This window comes from Leguminivora glycinivorella, chromosome 10 (assembly GCF_023078275.1).
Source record: "Leguminivora glycinivorella isolate SPB_JAAS2020 chromosome 10, LegGlyc_1.1, whole genome shotgun sequence".
In the NCBI taxonomy this organism is placed as follows: Eukaryota; Metazoa; Arthropoda; class Insecta; order Lepidoptera; family Tortricidae; genus Leguminivora; species Leguminivora glycinivorella.
The window spans coordinates 18,948,409-18,965,209 of NC_062980.1; the positions used below are offsets into that span (position 1 = coordinate 18,948,409).

Consider the following 16,801-nt stretch of genomic DNA (forward strand, 5'->3'; position numbering starts at 1 on the left):
GTTTTAAACCTGTTTCGCTTAATGCTGATGATGCTGATGGCTATGCTTAGATATAGTGGGGGTGTTGTTTTTTAATATCCAGCAGCGCCATCTACAGTGTATGTTTGAATAAGGAATGCAATGTTCTAAATATAATTTTAAATATGACATGATGTTCATGACATTGTATTCTAGTTGTCACTCAATAAATCATCTTCGGAGCATTTACACGTATTTGATTAACAATACCTATCGCTATCCCTATCCCTTATCAAGATAACACTAAGTTCTCGCGCTTTGTACACATATTTAAAGTCACATACAGGTCGAATGCGATTAATTAACATTATTTTTACCTTTTTTCCCAACGTTTCGGCCAGGTTGCACTGGCCGTGGTCGCGGAAGACTGACGTCCCAGCAAAATGTCACCGGAGATGTAAACAACACAAAACTACCCGATATTAATTTATATAAATGTTCGGGGTAGACAAATAAATATAATCTACCCGCATGTAATTATTTACGACATCACATTAGAAACCTCAAAAATAACAGTACTTCTCCACTATTTAATGGATGTTATTATACATATAAACCTTCCTCTTGAATCACTCTATCTATTAAACTATGTATTAGTATTAGTTAGTGTATATATCTATACACTAACTAAAAAACTAGTGCGTAAAAAAAACACCATCTGTAATGAAAAATATTATTATGTACTGCGCGAACTAAAAAGCACCACATAATTAAAAGAAAAATATGGACAGTAGTTGCATCCGCATTTTAACTTGCTAAAATATTATTTAACAAAAAAAATAGTCTGCTTAAAAGATAAAATCGTATCTTAGAACAGTAAAGTGGTGGTTTGAACAGAGAAAAAAAAACGCAACGTTGGTCTTTCCTAGCGCTAAGAAAAAGTGATCTTTCGAATTATTACGTGAATATGTTTTGTTTTTTCCTGTTTCTCTTTAATTGCATATTACATCCTTTATTTTTTTCCCTAATTAACGAATTTCTACGTTTTTTCAGATCGCAGTATCTTTTCACAACCCTGTCTCAAAATCAATATTTGAGCAACAGTTTCTAATGGTGGAGAGTGAAGTATTCTTCGAGCCTTACCATAGAGTTTTGAAGGTCATGCAGGAATCTATGGACGACTTGCCTATGAAGAAATATATTGTTGATGTGCAGGTATAGTACATTACGATACAAGTGCGTAAAAAAGGAAGTTTGAAACGAGTGGCGATAAATTAAAATACGACCGAAGGGAGTGTTTTAAATCGACACGAGTTACGAATTTCCTTTTCGCACGTGTATCGTACGACGTTTTTCAGTACAGATGACCTACCGAAGTTTCGACCTATCATATAATGAACCACTTCTCGTACTAGTGCGTAAAAAAACACCATCTGTACTGAAAAACACATTTTCAGTTTTTCAAACTTTTATTTCACTTGCAATGTATGTCTTGCACACTTAACCCTCTTCCTTTTATTTGATTGAGCTAAAATTTGACTTCATAAAAACAGAATCTTTATTTCGCTTGGATGATTTTTTATATTAGTTACCTAGTAGAAAATGCCTTCTAGCATTAAGCTCGCCTTTTGTACAATTTTTACTGTGTAATAAAGTTTAAATAAATAAATGAATATTATTTTTATAATTATCAAGCACAAGCGTCTCAACCAATTCTATTAAGCTTAGAACAAAAAGTTGAAAATGCTTCCAATGGGAAATATGTGCATACACAATCAAGGTCTAATCTAATAGATATGAAGGGAAAAGTCCTGGATTTGAACTCTGGTAAGGGCATTAATTTATGCGATGAACTCGAATATTCTGTTTTTTATTAATGGATGTTTTTATTTTTACTTTGTAGACACAAACTCAGCCACCAGCCTACCTAACTCCAGAAACGATATACACCATACCTGACACCAAAGAAGACACATACATCCCAGTCTTAGATCCTAACCAATGGCCGACCCCTTTCGACCTCGACGAATCCCAGTTAGAAGCATACAAACTAGCCTTAACCAGAGAATTCGCAGTCATACAAGGCCCGCCAGGCACTGGCAAAACGTTCATAGGAGTTAAAATAGCTTCAACAATATTGAAAAATCTATCACTAGAAGGCACGCCAATGTTGATCATCTGTTACACCAATCACGCCTTAGATCAATTCCTTGAAGGAATTCTAAAAGTTACTGATAACGTAGTAAGGTTAGGATCTCAAAGTAAGAACAAAACTATGGAGCAATATACTTTGAATAGTATGAGAACGAAAATCAAATGCAAATATAGCTATCTCTATTCCAATAAGAGAAAAGAACTGGAAAAGATTTTTAATGAAATGACCGAAGTGCAAAGTGAGATAGAGAAATGCGAGAAAGAGATAATTTCTTATAAAAGTTTAAAACCTTATCTAAAAATTGATGGGAAATTACTAGAATTGAAAAGTACCAATGAAGATTCTGTACTTACTTGGTTGTTTAGTCATTTAGATGACAATTTTGACGATGATGATGATACTGTTGAAGAGTGGGAGAAGTTTGATGATTTAGATATAAGTGATGATAAATTAGATACTTGTTTTTCTGAACAAATGGCTAAGAAAGATATAGAGAGTATGAGAAGTAGTATAAAGTACTTGAAAGATGTTACTGAAGATATTGATCAGGCAAAGAATATGGAAGAAATTTTTTGGATAAAATTAATAGAGTTAGAAGAAGATTAAACTATTTTAAGGTGAGTGCTTGTATAAATAAACTCAATGAAGATTTTTTTTTTTTAGTTAAGAGAAAATATTAATTAGTTTTAGGGTCATTCCATTGTGACGGGTGGGACATTTATATTCTTTTTTGCCTACATTTTGCTTTATTTCTGCCAAACAGCAACAATTAGCGTATTGAATACGACATTATCTCTTACCTGAATAATCAATGTTTACTGTACCATCGAAAAAAGTATGAAAATGTCATTATTATTATGAGAAATTGATGGTATAAGAAGTGTGACGGGTGGGACTTCAAAGTGCCTCTCCTCTCCGACTTGACTTACACAATTCGCAATTGGTAAGAAACTATAAAACTTTTGTTAAACAACCAATTTTTATATGATTCCTGATATTGTATAGATTAGGTATTAGTATAATTTACGCAAATAACTCTTAACAAAAATAATTTTCCTTCTCAATGCTTGTGACGGGTGGGACAGTGCTTTGTGACGGGTGGGACGAGTAACATTTGAGCATACAAATATATGAAAAATATAAAGACAGTTCTTTTGTATTTACTTTAAATCAGCTCTTTAATGAATTATTTAATGTTACAAGTAATAGTTTCAATAGTTTTCTTGGAGCATTGAGAAAAAAAAATTTTTTTTATCTTAAATTTTTAAAGGTTCAGATAATTGTCAAACATCGTCAAACAGTCTATTACTGCATACTTTTATCAGCGATTCAGGACGAATGTCTAAAATTATACCAGTTTTAATGAAAGAGACTTCTTCCTGATTCATAGCATTCATTGTGTTCTATAAAGTAATACCACAACCGAATTAAGCAATATTACACATATAATTTGCTTTAGTATAACCCAGCTAGGTTTAACTAAACTTAAAAGAACGATTTTATACTCACCAACTCCAGTTTTACCAGATAACCGATTCTGCCCACCCGTCAGTGACGGGTGGGACCTACGTTGAAAAGCGTTAAAAAGTATTTTTTTATTTACAAATGCAACGCGTTTTTTGGCTAAAATAATCAATCTCAACCTAATTGTTACTTTCACAAAGCAAGACAACAAGAGCTTAGATACTTTTAGGGTAAACAAGAAAAAACTTTGTTTTACTGTGACGGGCGGGACTGACTTACGCATTGTGTAGAAGCCCAATAAATCCTAACCATGAAGATTAATTTATATTTACTTGCCCCTGGTTTAAACAGCGTTAAATATATTTTCTTTTACACATATCACTTTCTCCGTAATGTTTATAAAAGGCGCGAAATAGCGCTGCCAACTTAGGGTATAAATATACCACCTTAGACAACTGGCGCTAGGGGTACGTTCGGACACGAATAAAATGCAAAAAAAATACACAAAAAGGAAAACTCATTGATTCATAAAAATAGGCATAATGTTCTATTCTCTAGATGTAGATTTAAGTATGAATTAAGTTATTTAATTTTTATGCCTATGGTGTCGGTTTCGCTGGAATGACCCTTTACCTTATTTCAGAAAAATATGCTGCTGCAAAATGAGAATAAAGATAATATTACTAATGTTACTGATCTCCATAGTTTAGAACCAGAACTGAGATGGAAAATTTATCACATGGCAGTAGGGAATATTAAGAACCAGCTGATGACCAAAATGAACGCGTTAATGGTAAGTAAATTTAGTTGCATATGTAAAGTATGTTTAGTGCTTAGAGGAGCGCTGGTGGCCCAGCGGTAAGAGCGTTCGACTTTCAATCCGGAGGTCGCGGGTTCGAACCCCGGCTCGTACCAATGAGTTTCTCAGAACTTATGTACGAAATGACATTTGATATTTGCCAGTCGCTTTTCGGTGAAGACCGAAAACATATTCCATTTTTTTTCCAAAATGTTCTTAAATGATTACCGCTAATACAGATTTCTGACCCATTTCAGGAACAACATACCACTGTAAGCGAAGAACTAGAAGAGGTAGCAACACTGATAGATGGCGAAGTAATGTCTACCGCACGGGTAGTGGGGGTCACCACTACCGCAGCTGCTAGGCGGCACGATCTGCTCAAACGACTCATGTCGCCCATAGGTAGGTTACTACAATTAGGGTAGTTAGAGGTAGCAACACTGATAAATGGTGAAGTGACGACTACCGCACGGATAGTGGGGGTCACCACTACCGCTGCTGCTAGGAGGCACGATCTGCTGAAACGACTCATGTCGCCCATAGGTAGGTTACTACAGTTAGGATAGGTTTAGAGGTAGCAACAAAGCCCGCCATTTGTACTCTTTTTTTTTGTAAATTTGTGCAATAAAGTTTAAATAAATAAATAAAGCCCTCTTCACATACACATACAATCACGCCTGTATCCCATGAAGGGGTAGGCAGAGCCCATGAAGCTACTCAAGTTTCAGTGCCACTCTTGGCAAATAAGGGGTTGATAGAAAACGAAACTGTGACATTGCAGTGACAGGTTGCCACGTTGCTGCCTCTCGCCTACGCCACAATTTAACCCATATCCCACAGTCGCCTTCTACGACACCCACGGGAAGAAAGGGGGTGGTGACATTCTTAACCCGTCACCACACGGGCTAAGACAAAGCCCTCTACTCTTCAGTAACAAAATAATGAAAAAACTTAAGATTATTAAGAAGAATAACCACAAAAATAAAATTTTGATAAAACCCCCGACACAGTGGACCGAATTCCACGAAACATGGCTAAGAACACTCCCGACTAATTCAGCTTTCAAACAAAAAAGAAACTAAATTTAAGTCGGTTCATCGTTTCAGGAGCTACGATGCCACAGACTGCCACACACATAGACAGACACACCAAACTTATAACACGCCGTCGTTTTTGCGTCGGGGATTAAAACAACATCAAATATTCTTCATAAAAAATATGACTTTCAAGCATAAATCGAAATTTATATAACAATTAAATGCGCATCATTCTTAATTCTAATGTATCCATACTAATATCATAAATGGGAAAGTGTGTGTGTCTGTTTGTTTGTCTGTCTTTCACGGCAAAACGGAGCGACGAATTGGCGTGATTTTTTAAGTGGAGATAGTTGAATGGATGGAGAGTGACATTAGACTACTTTTTGTCTCTTTCTAACGCGAGCGAAGCCGCGCGCAAAAGCTAGTATTTACATACATGTACCTTTTATTTTCCAGTGATCGTGGAGGAGGCGGCGGAAGTATTGGAAGCCCACATAGTAGCGTCACTCACCAATCGCTGCCAGCATTTAATACTTATCGGTAAGACATCCTTTTTGCCGTGTACTTAACACAGCAAAAGGGAATGTACAAGTTTCTAATGGGGTGGCAACGCGCATGTGACACTGTTTGACTTGCAGGCGTCCATAGGTTACGGTGACCGCTTTACATCAGGCGGGCCGTATGCTTGGTTGCCACCGACGTAGTATTAAAAAAAAAAGATATCTGTACTGGGTTCCTTCTATTTGGCATACTTTTAATTGTCCGAAACGATTTTCGCATAACAGACTTCGCATAATCGATTTTCGACGAATGTTCATTTAGCAGAAAACTTATCTAAAGTAATACGAATGTTACTTTGTCCGAAAATAAGTTCGCATAATACTCGTAAACTAGAACTTTCCTTTGCTAATCCGCGAATAGATAACGTGCAAGTCAATCAGTGCTAACCTGTTATAATTACTTGCGTATTTTTTACATGCAATTAATTTTCCCACCCTCCCACCGCAAAAATTCAAATTATTCGCGGATTAGCAAAGGAAAGTTCTAGTTTACGATTAACATGGATTTCCGCAAAGTAACGCCTGATTCCATTGATTATTCGCATAATACTGTTTACGCAGATTGTTTCTATAAAAATTCGCATAACTGTATTTAGCATATATCTTAAAATAAGAATAACCACCCATGCTAAATGCTGTCAGGAGAGTCGGTTAGGTTAGGTTTTTTAGGAGGTAGGGCATAGCGAATGATATTCCGCTTTGTGTGGTAGGGCACAGCACAGCGGATATCGTCTCGCTCGAATCTAGAGCAGAGCCCAACTGGGGTAGTACCTCCGCCTTACAGAAGACCGCAGCCAAATAGCACTAGACCCTACTCATAGTGTTGTGTTCCTGCCGGTGAGTAAGGCTGCCAGAGCTCAACGAGGGTGCGGTGTGCTGATGACGGGAGGATTTACGGAACTAACTTGTTCCGTCTATTGTCCTTTGAGTCGTCGGCACCCCGAACCCTCCTTAGTACTTGTACACTCCTTTTTGCTGTGTACTTAACACAGCAAGAGGGAATGTACAAGTTTCTAATGGGGTGGCAACGCGCATGTGACACTGTTTGAGTTGCAGGCGTCCATAGGTTACGGTGACCGCTTTACATCAGGCGGGCCGTATGCTTGTTTGCCATCGACGTAGTATAAAAAAAAAGGTTAGAACTGCAACATCAATATAGTAGTATTACTGATGATAAAAATTCTGCGTGGTAAATTTCGACTGAACAATATTATGCATGAGAACCATTCGGCGAATAAACTTCATGCACGAAATATATTCGAACAAAAATATGTATAGAAAAATTATGCCTAACTACTAATGTGCCGACCGAAACTTTCCAAAATTCAGAAATTTTCATTTAGGAAAACTTCGGAAATTTTCCATACTTTGTATGGGCAATTGTATGGATGGAAACTTTCCATTTCATAAAAAGTTCCCTTTATTTTTCGTGAAAGTTTCATGAACATTTCAAGAAATTTAAGATTTTTTTGGCAAGTTTCCGCAACTTGCACATCACTATGCCTAACTATACTATGCCATAACAGATTATGTGAAAGGTGAATTATGTCAATATAGATTATGCCAAAAAAAAATCTTGATCGTAAAATAATGCCAAAACACGGAACCATCTGTACTGTATGTTCGTTATATGCTAGATATTTGTGTCAAATTGCTTTCTTAAAAAAGGTAATAATTAGAGAGATCCTATCTACTGATGTTTTCTTACCTATATCATTATATCCGTTACGAAAAGCAATATATTGACATCTTAATTATGAACATTAAAAACATATTTTCCTCTTTTCAGCGCAAAGTACGTTTAAACTGTATATTTATCTAACAGCAAGCGCGGCAATAATGCACATCTAAGTATTTTCACATTCGAGCATGGCTGAATATTGTTTAAAAGACTTAAAAGTTTTTTGACAATCTATTAAGAATTTATAATATTTTTCAGGGGACCACAAGCAACTGAAACCCTCAGCAGCCCACTACAAGCTAGCAAAAGACTACAACTTAGAAATCTCACTTTTCGAGCGAATGATCCGAAATGGTGTACACGCTCGCACTCTCACAACGCAAAGAAGAATGAGACCGAATTTCACTAGTCTTATAGTTCCAGTCATATATGAGAGATTGGATAGTCATCCCAGTGTGTTTAAGTATGAAGATGTGAGGGGAATGAAGGAGAATTTGTGGTTTTATAGTCATAATGTTTACGAAGATACTGAGGTAAATATCTTTTTTTTTTAAGAATGTGACCAACTTTTAACAAATTATTAAAACTAAAATTAACTTGTAAACTTACGGAAACCAAAGAGGATCGAGTATTACAGAGAGTTACTGTCGAAGTAAAATGTGTAATCACAGTGCATAGACTGCCATCTCTTGACACAGGCTTAAAACGTTTCAACCTCAGTTTTGACAATTTGGCCCATATTCTTAGCTTGATATGTGTTAAAATGTCAAATATTAATATTAGCGCCATCTAGCTGAGCGTACCCCAAAGGTGTAATGCCATCTAGGCCATCGTACCTTTTTCTGAATGGTACTGAGGTTTTTTTCTTAGACTTTATCTGTCTATACGGAGTTATATATGTCTTTCCGGAAACTTACGAACGTGTTATGCTATTTCAGGCAGTCTCAGTAGGTACAAGACATACTGACACTGTCTGAACTAGCATGACAAATACGAACTTTTCCGGAAAAATATGAAGGAAAATTTTTTCGCACCACATCTGAGATATGTAGGTATTATGTCTTTGGTATTAGTATATGGATTTTTTTCCAATTCCAGGGTCTAGAAGACAGTTGGAGTCACAAGAACACGTATGAAGCGAAATGGTGCGTGGCGCTAGGCGGCTATCTGCGCAAAATGAAGTATACAGCGGCTGAGATCACCATACTGGCCACTTACACTGGACAGGCTACGCTTATTAAAGAGGTAACACTATTTAAGGCCCTTTTACACGGTAAGAGAACTCGCATGCCAGTTTCATTACATGAATTGTATGTAAGTTCAACATTCCGCAATGTACGTATCCAGGCTCCCATGACCCGTGGCAAATGCCGGGATAACGCAAGGAGGATGATGATCCTTGCTTTCAATGGGATTGGCCAGTCGAAATATTTTCCCGAACTCCACCGAAGCTTGCCCTATAAATGTCTAGAATGGCGTCGAATTGTTTTCGTTTAAGTTGTCAGCGTGACGTCGCCTAGCCAATTTTTCTTAAAAGTGGATCACAAACCTGAGGAAGGCTTTGATGCTCAATCCCCTTGACACTTAGGCGATAAAACGACTAAAAAACACTATTTGGTTCGTCAGTTAGATTATCAAAAAATGTTGGACACTTATATTTTTTTTTCTCGTAAACGTAAAATGACGACGGTACAGTGTGTTAAAGTTTCGCGTGACGTCACGCCTAGGTACAATCTTTGATGATCTTTTGATTTTTTTCATTAATTTGATAAAACGAAAAATATGTGTTCAGTATTTTTGGACGATCTAACTGGCGGACTAAACAGAATACCATTATTTTTATGGTGTCGTCATCCCTATTGCTAACTTTATTAGACAGATAACATTATGCAGTAATTGTAAGCGCGTTTTCAAATTATCGGATCAGATATGGATGTAGGAAGGATGTCTAAGGGAAATGTCAAAAACAGCGGTTACATTTTTGCGGATCTTCGTTAGTGAGTATTTTACGATATTAATTTATCTCGCAGGATTTACTTATTATGTCATTTATCATTCATTTTTATTTTTAAACTAGTGCTGTGGCAGAGTCTGTCATTTCGATTCAAATGACATTTCAGTAAGTTGACAGAAATCTTATATTTGTTTAAGCGCCTCCTTGTACATAGGGCCTAATCGCTTCAACCAATTCGAAATTAATCGTTAGATTTGGCAAACGATACGTCTTAGCCACATCGCAACATACTTCAAAACAAATGTGTCAAAAATGTGAACTTACAAATCCGGGACAATAATGCTACTGTTAATTATTCCCTAAATTTTTCATAGCTCTCCAAAGCGTACACCTCTCTCCGAGACGTCAAAGTGACAGTAGTGGACAACTACCAAGGTGAAGAGAACAGGATAGTCATATTGTCGCTAGTGAGGAGCAACAGAGAGGGCAAGATTGGGTTCCTATCTGCTGAGAATAGGATATGTGTGGCGCTTTCCCGCGCTAAGGAGGGTAAGTGACTTCTACTCAAGGGCAGGGCTCTAGCCGAATGGCACAAACGCTCACGAAACTCTAGCTCTATTAATTTTTACGGTTTACGAACGTGTCATGCTATTTCAGCCAGTCTCACCAGTCTCAGTCTCAGTCGTACTAGGACTACTGACATGGACAAAACTAGCATGACAAATACCAAAGACATATATAACTCCGTATAGACAGATAAAGTCTAAGAAAAAAACGTACCTCAGTACCATACAGAAAAAGGTACAGTGGCCTAGATGGCGTTACACCTTTGGGGTACGCTCAGCTAGATGACGCTAATATTAATATTTAACATTTTAAAACATATCAAGCTAAGAATATAGGCCAAATTGTCAAAACTAAGGTTCAAAAGTTTTAAGCCCGTGTCAAGAGATGGCAGTCTATGCACTGTGATTACACATTTTACTTCGACAGTAACTCTCTATAATACTCGATCCTCTTTGCAAATACGAACGTTTCCGTAAAAATACGAAGGAAAAACATTTCGTGTCAAACACTACCTACATCTGTACCTTATAGATGTCAAGTATAGAATTCAAATTCAAAATTAATGAACCTTCAAGAAAAGAGCGCCCATCTTAAAGGCCGGCAACGCACCTCCAACACTTCTGGTGTTTCGGGTGTCCATGGGCGGCAGTGATCGCTTACCATCAGGCAACCTGTCTGCTCGTTTGCCTCCTATCCCTTAAAAAAATGATGTATTAAACCTACCAAAACAAAGTCTAGTCTAGCAACCTTATGTGTATACAGCGTGTATTTAAATCTAATAAGAGCGATAAATTAGACTTACACGCTGTATAACAGATAACCTAACCTAACCACAAAATTAAAATTTTGAAAAAACCCCCTACCGCTACATAGTAGACCGATTTTCATGGCTAAGAACACTCCCGACTAACTCAGCTTTCAGACAAAAAAAAACTAAATCTAAATCGGTTCATCTGTTTGGTCAACTCCAAAGTCCAACTTGACAATATTCGGTAATTTGTAGATATTTATTTAGCATTGATTCCCTTCCATGTCATCATTTTTTAATTAAATCCAATACTATACGTTATACCCAATACCTATATACTTAAATCTATTGTATGTTAAGTACGAACATAGTAGGAAACAAGGATGACTTTCTATTGTTTAAAAAATACGAATAGAAATGTAACTACTTGTTCCCAATGAATACTGTAGTTAGGCATAAATAATTAGCACAGTAGTACAAAATAAGTAGGTGTATTATAATAATACGTAATAGGCTACTTGACCCTTTTCTAAAGTCTATTTTATATTAAATTACTGAACGGCGTTGAAAAGCGTAAAAAATGCTATACTTTCACTTAATCAGGCAAAAACAACTACAAGTTAATTTATAGATTGTTCGTCCAGGGTTGAGGTATGACGTTTTAAGAGTAGTAATGAGGCGAGGCGGCGTGGGTTTAAATAATTAGCTACAGTAGTATTGTATTAAAAATCAATTGTATACAATAACTTATTCTATAGTCATCAAAATCATCATCAATGTAGTTAAAATAATGTTAATAAGAAATATACCGTTGTATCAACATCGGCAACCTACTTGTATATAACGACCTTGGCCGATAACGCGACAGATATTATTAAAAACTGTGTTTAAAGAAAATATTCTATCGCAAATTAGTTTTAAAGTTCTATTTTTAAATTATATTATTTATTACTGTCCAATTAACACTGAAAAGTTAAAAAAATTATACAAGTAGAAAAAGTCTATTTTATATTTTATTACGTCCAAATAACGAAAAAAATTACCAAAACGACTTGAAAACCACAAAAAACATTTAAAAAGTTTACTTTAACTTAATTAGGCAAAAACATCATTAGCCATGTTAATCTATAGATTGTCTGCGCATGACGTAAATCGAATTGAGCTTGAGATGTCAGTGATTGACTCGGCATGAAATTAAGTTTGGTTCTATGACGTCACTACACGACTGACAGCGTTTTCGGTGGCCAAAGTTAAAATAAATATAACCTACACACATTTTAAATCGAAAATACGTAGCCATGGTGGCTACACTTTTGATACCTAAAATCTATAAAAATTTGTTTCTTGTGTCAAATACTACAGGAAACATTTATTTCTTGTGCCAAGTTCGATAAGAGATAAGAGCCTATATTTTCTGACATTTAAGTATGAGGCATATAGTTCATTATGTCAGTGATTGACTCGACATAAAGGTAAGTTCTATGACGTCACTACATGGCTGACAGCGTTTTCGGTGGCTTAAGTTAAAATAAATATTACTTGCACACATTTTTTATCGAAAGTACATAGTCATCATACACTTTCAGTACCCAAAATCTGATGTAAAACCAATGTTTACATCAGATTTTGGAAACTTATGTCAAAAACTACAGAAAACAATTATTTCTTGAGCCAAATTCGATATGAGTCTAGTAGCCTATTAACCCCTCGTGTGCGGATGCCTCAAAAAATTGTGGATTCTACCATCGGCTTTGCCATGTAGACCAAAAAAATCGTACCGGCAAAAAATGCAAAAAGATGACGTAATTTTACGCACGGATCCGCCCAATAAGCATAATACGATAGGTTAATTATGTAAATTCCCTTAACCTGCAACAGCAGTTTAACTCAAACTTGACCGAATTTTTGTTCCATCAGCATGACGAAGCATTATTAAAGTCAAACTAAGCTTGGCAAAGGCTTTGATTTTCTCCCCTGTTATTGGCTGGGTGCGAAGTAGGTGGTGGGAGAACCACGAATCGATTGCAGCGCGCACCGTGACCAAAAAAGGAACCCTTGGCGGACCAACTCGAGGGTTTACTGGTGAAACCCGATAAATCGAGATAATTTGTCCTTGAAATAACAACATTGTGGAAATTGCACATCGTTCGAATACTTCGAATTTCAAAAACCAGTTTGCTCAACTTATCGGGTTTCACCAGTAAACCTTCAGTTACTGTCACTTTTTACAGCGAAATTTACGTATCCGTGCATTTAAAGTAAAAATAAATAAATATGCGTCACGATACTTGCTACGTAGCTAACTGTACGAACACTGGGAAAAACAGTGACCACAAATTTTATAAATATGCATAAGCAAATTGGAAACGTGACCAACAAATGAAATAGATAGGTAATCGCTGTAAGAAGAAAAAGTAAATAAACTGACATACTTTTAAAATAGACAAAAATTCTGCATTATTAACGACACTACAGGCATAAATAATCGTCTCCAATATATATGAAATGCGTTATTACCTAAAATCGGTTTACTTCTTTATTTACATTTTGCGAACAACCGTGAGAAACTCCGTGTGTACTTATACCTGAAATTGATTGATTGTGTCATTTTAAACGGAGTTTAAAAAGGTGAATGTGATTATCGACACTATAAATTTATATGATCGAATTAAACATTACGCTATTTCATTCAAATTACTTGTTTATTTACTTACTCTTCGTATTGACAGAAAGCTTTTCAAAGCCCGCCGGAGATATAACCGCTAGGTGATACTGTCATCGACTCATCGTGCACCCAGCCCATACTTATCCCAAACGTCATGATTTGATTTCATAGAAGTTGAACGTTCTTGCACCGGTGCGGCTGTTTAAATGTATATCTGCCAATTTAGCTTATAAATCTACCGTACCCTTTTTTTATAAGCATAACTGAAGTTTGAGACCTATTTTTCTGGAAATCCGTCTACAATGACGCCAACTGCCGGTCTAGCCGAAGTAACGATCGTTAACGCTAGGTGGCGCTTGAAACTCAACTGGCTGTGCCGCGCTACTAGAGGGTACGTAGCTATTACCGTAATAGCTATCTCTATCACTCGTCCGTATTGACGCGACAGAGCCAGACTCCGTTTCGATCGGCGTTTAGCGTCATTGATTGTTATTCCGGCTTGGCCGGCTGAAAAGCGGCAAGAAGAGCTACCTACGATAGGTTACCTACTCATTACGATTAATTTTCTATAATACTCTTACAGGTTTCTACATATTCGGGAACATGAACGTTTTGGAGTCTTCTAGCCGCCTGTGGAAGCATATCCACAAGAGATTGGTGGAGCAAAACGCTATAGGCGACAAAGTAACGCTTACCTGTGAAACGCATAGAACTACTGTTGATGTAAGTATGCTTTTCATTCGGTTGGGTTTTTTATAGACGGTCAACCAAATCTTGGCACTATAAAATGGCGCGAAATTCAAATTTCTTTTTTCTTTCATTATTTTATTTAGTGACATGATTTGCCTGGCCGTCTATAGTAATTACTGTAATTAGGTACTACGTAGGAAAACCGTCTTGATACATAATATTGATAGCTACTATCTACATTCTACATATTCGCGAATCGCAGTCACTACGCGTGTACCTATGGGGTGAAAAGAAATACTTTTTTTGTTCTTGTCTATGACTGTAATTTTTTGACCAAAACTGATATTTTTCTGCGCTTCGTGCAAGGTTAATAAAGTTCGAACAATAAAGTACAGCGGGGCAAATCTCGACTGGGGGACAATTGTAACTGATATATTTTTTCCATTATTACACTATGATGTTGAGTTCTAAACGTATCCACTGAACACCCCTACCATATATAACCGGTGGACACTCTATTTAATAATGCAAACATTGTAAAACATGTAAAAATGGACCAGTTACATTTGCCCCCCAGTCGATATTTGTCCTGCTTTACCTTATAACAATAATATGTGAGTGGACTTATATTGACCGGGATATAGACCGTGATTACCTTTTTGATTTTTGTCGAGCTCCCGATATTTCGACGCAGTTGCATGCATCATGATCACGGAAAACTGACGAAGGCGGGTGGATGTTAAAGTTGTATAGACAGCGCGCGATCTACCCTCCTTCGCGCGCGTCGGCTGCGTTCACTTTCAGCGTTACCACTGGTCGCGTTCACACTCGATGGTCTGTCCAAACACACTACACTCACAGTGTCACTACGTTTGTTCAATTCTGACTTCACCGGTTTTTTACACAAACAAATCACTGGATTCCATACATTAGATAGTTTGAAGCCATCCTCACGATTGAAATCCCGATTGATTCTATATCCCGGTCAATATAAGTCTAATGAAAATAACCGTGAATCATTCAAAACTCTTAATATGTGAGTGGGTTTAGTGAAACGTCCCACTTTGTCGTTTACCATTAAGGCGAGATTCACTTGTATCTTTATATGAATAAACTGACAAAGCGGCTTTAAAGCAATCACCGTAGACCGCATCATCACTTACCATCAGGTGTGATCGTGGTCAAACGTCTACCTATTCATACTTAAAATATCATCATCATTAAATACTTTACTATTAAGTTTATTAGTCAAGACCAAAGGCATAAAGAACTAGTCCTATTATAGGTAATACCTACATAATTACTTCTCGTTACAGGTATCCAACGTCCTTGACATGAAAGACCAAGACACGTGCATATCGACGTGTAAAATGAAAGACACATGAACAATATGCATTTTATTTCTAAATCGTGATCAAAGTTGTGATGGTTAAAAATAAAAAAGTCCCAACTGACATGTAGAAGAAATATCGATTTTGTACGGCTGTAAATAAGACTTATTTCAAATGGCAGATGGAACTTTTTTTATTTCATACAATAAATACTTTATTCGTAAAAATATATCAATGTTCGTTTCATTTGTTCGCCTTTTATTTGACTAAGGTTCTATTCCTAAGAACAATAAAATAAATTACATGTCCAACATTATAAAAAACTAGCCGGTTAAAAATAAATAGCTAATTACAATTTTAAATAAAGTGAAAAGTTTAGTGCGAGTTCAACTCCCGAGACTAAAATACATTTGAAATTAAAACGATACAATTAACATTTCAAGTGACTGAACTTATACCAGTCAAATTAAAACTTATTCTTCACTTAATAAATATACACGAATGCCACCAATTCAAGGTGAAAAGTACCTAAATATTTACAGTTGTTTTAAAACAATGTTGTGACGCAATTGTATGTAAATTGTAAATATTTTATATGATTTCAATGTGCCAGATAAAATTACTTCATGTTTGTGTTTGTTTGTTTGTGTATTTGATAACATGATACAATCGGACTGTCATCTACAAAAAATAAACTAAATCAGTTCATCCGTTCGGGAGCTACGTTGCCACAGACAGAGGCGTCAAACTTATAATACCCCTTCGTTTTTGCGACGGAAGTTAAAAATAAATGAATTGTCTTATCTGCAGAAAAGTAGGCACATTATAAGTAAATACGGGTAAGTATGTCATGTGTGTCTGGCCTTCACAATCGGCCTGTTTAAACAATGATCAGCGTTTATTGAGGGTTCATAAAATACCACTAATCGTGAGTAAAAAGCAGCAAAAGTATGAACTCGAAAAACACCTGTGACATTGAATAAAAAGGCCAGACACACCCCAGTATAGCACTTATCCGAATTGACCTTATGCAAGTATTACGTGCTAAATTTGTCCTTACGTAAAAAATATCTGGCCAAATGTATGAAATGCACATGTATTCGTATTACATGTGTTTTGATTAAGTACTTTTACGTAGGTACTTTAATACTCTGTACTCAGGCACGAATAAAAATATGCATTACCT

General features: G+C 36.3%; 1 pseudogene; it reads left to right on the top strand.

Annotated features, from left to right (window-relative positions):
- Nucleotides 1-21: 21 nt before the first annotated feature.
- On the top strand, nt 22-15,863 carry LOC125230416 (annotated as a pseudogene).
- Nucleotides 15,864-16,801: the final 938 nt, after the last annotated feature.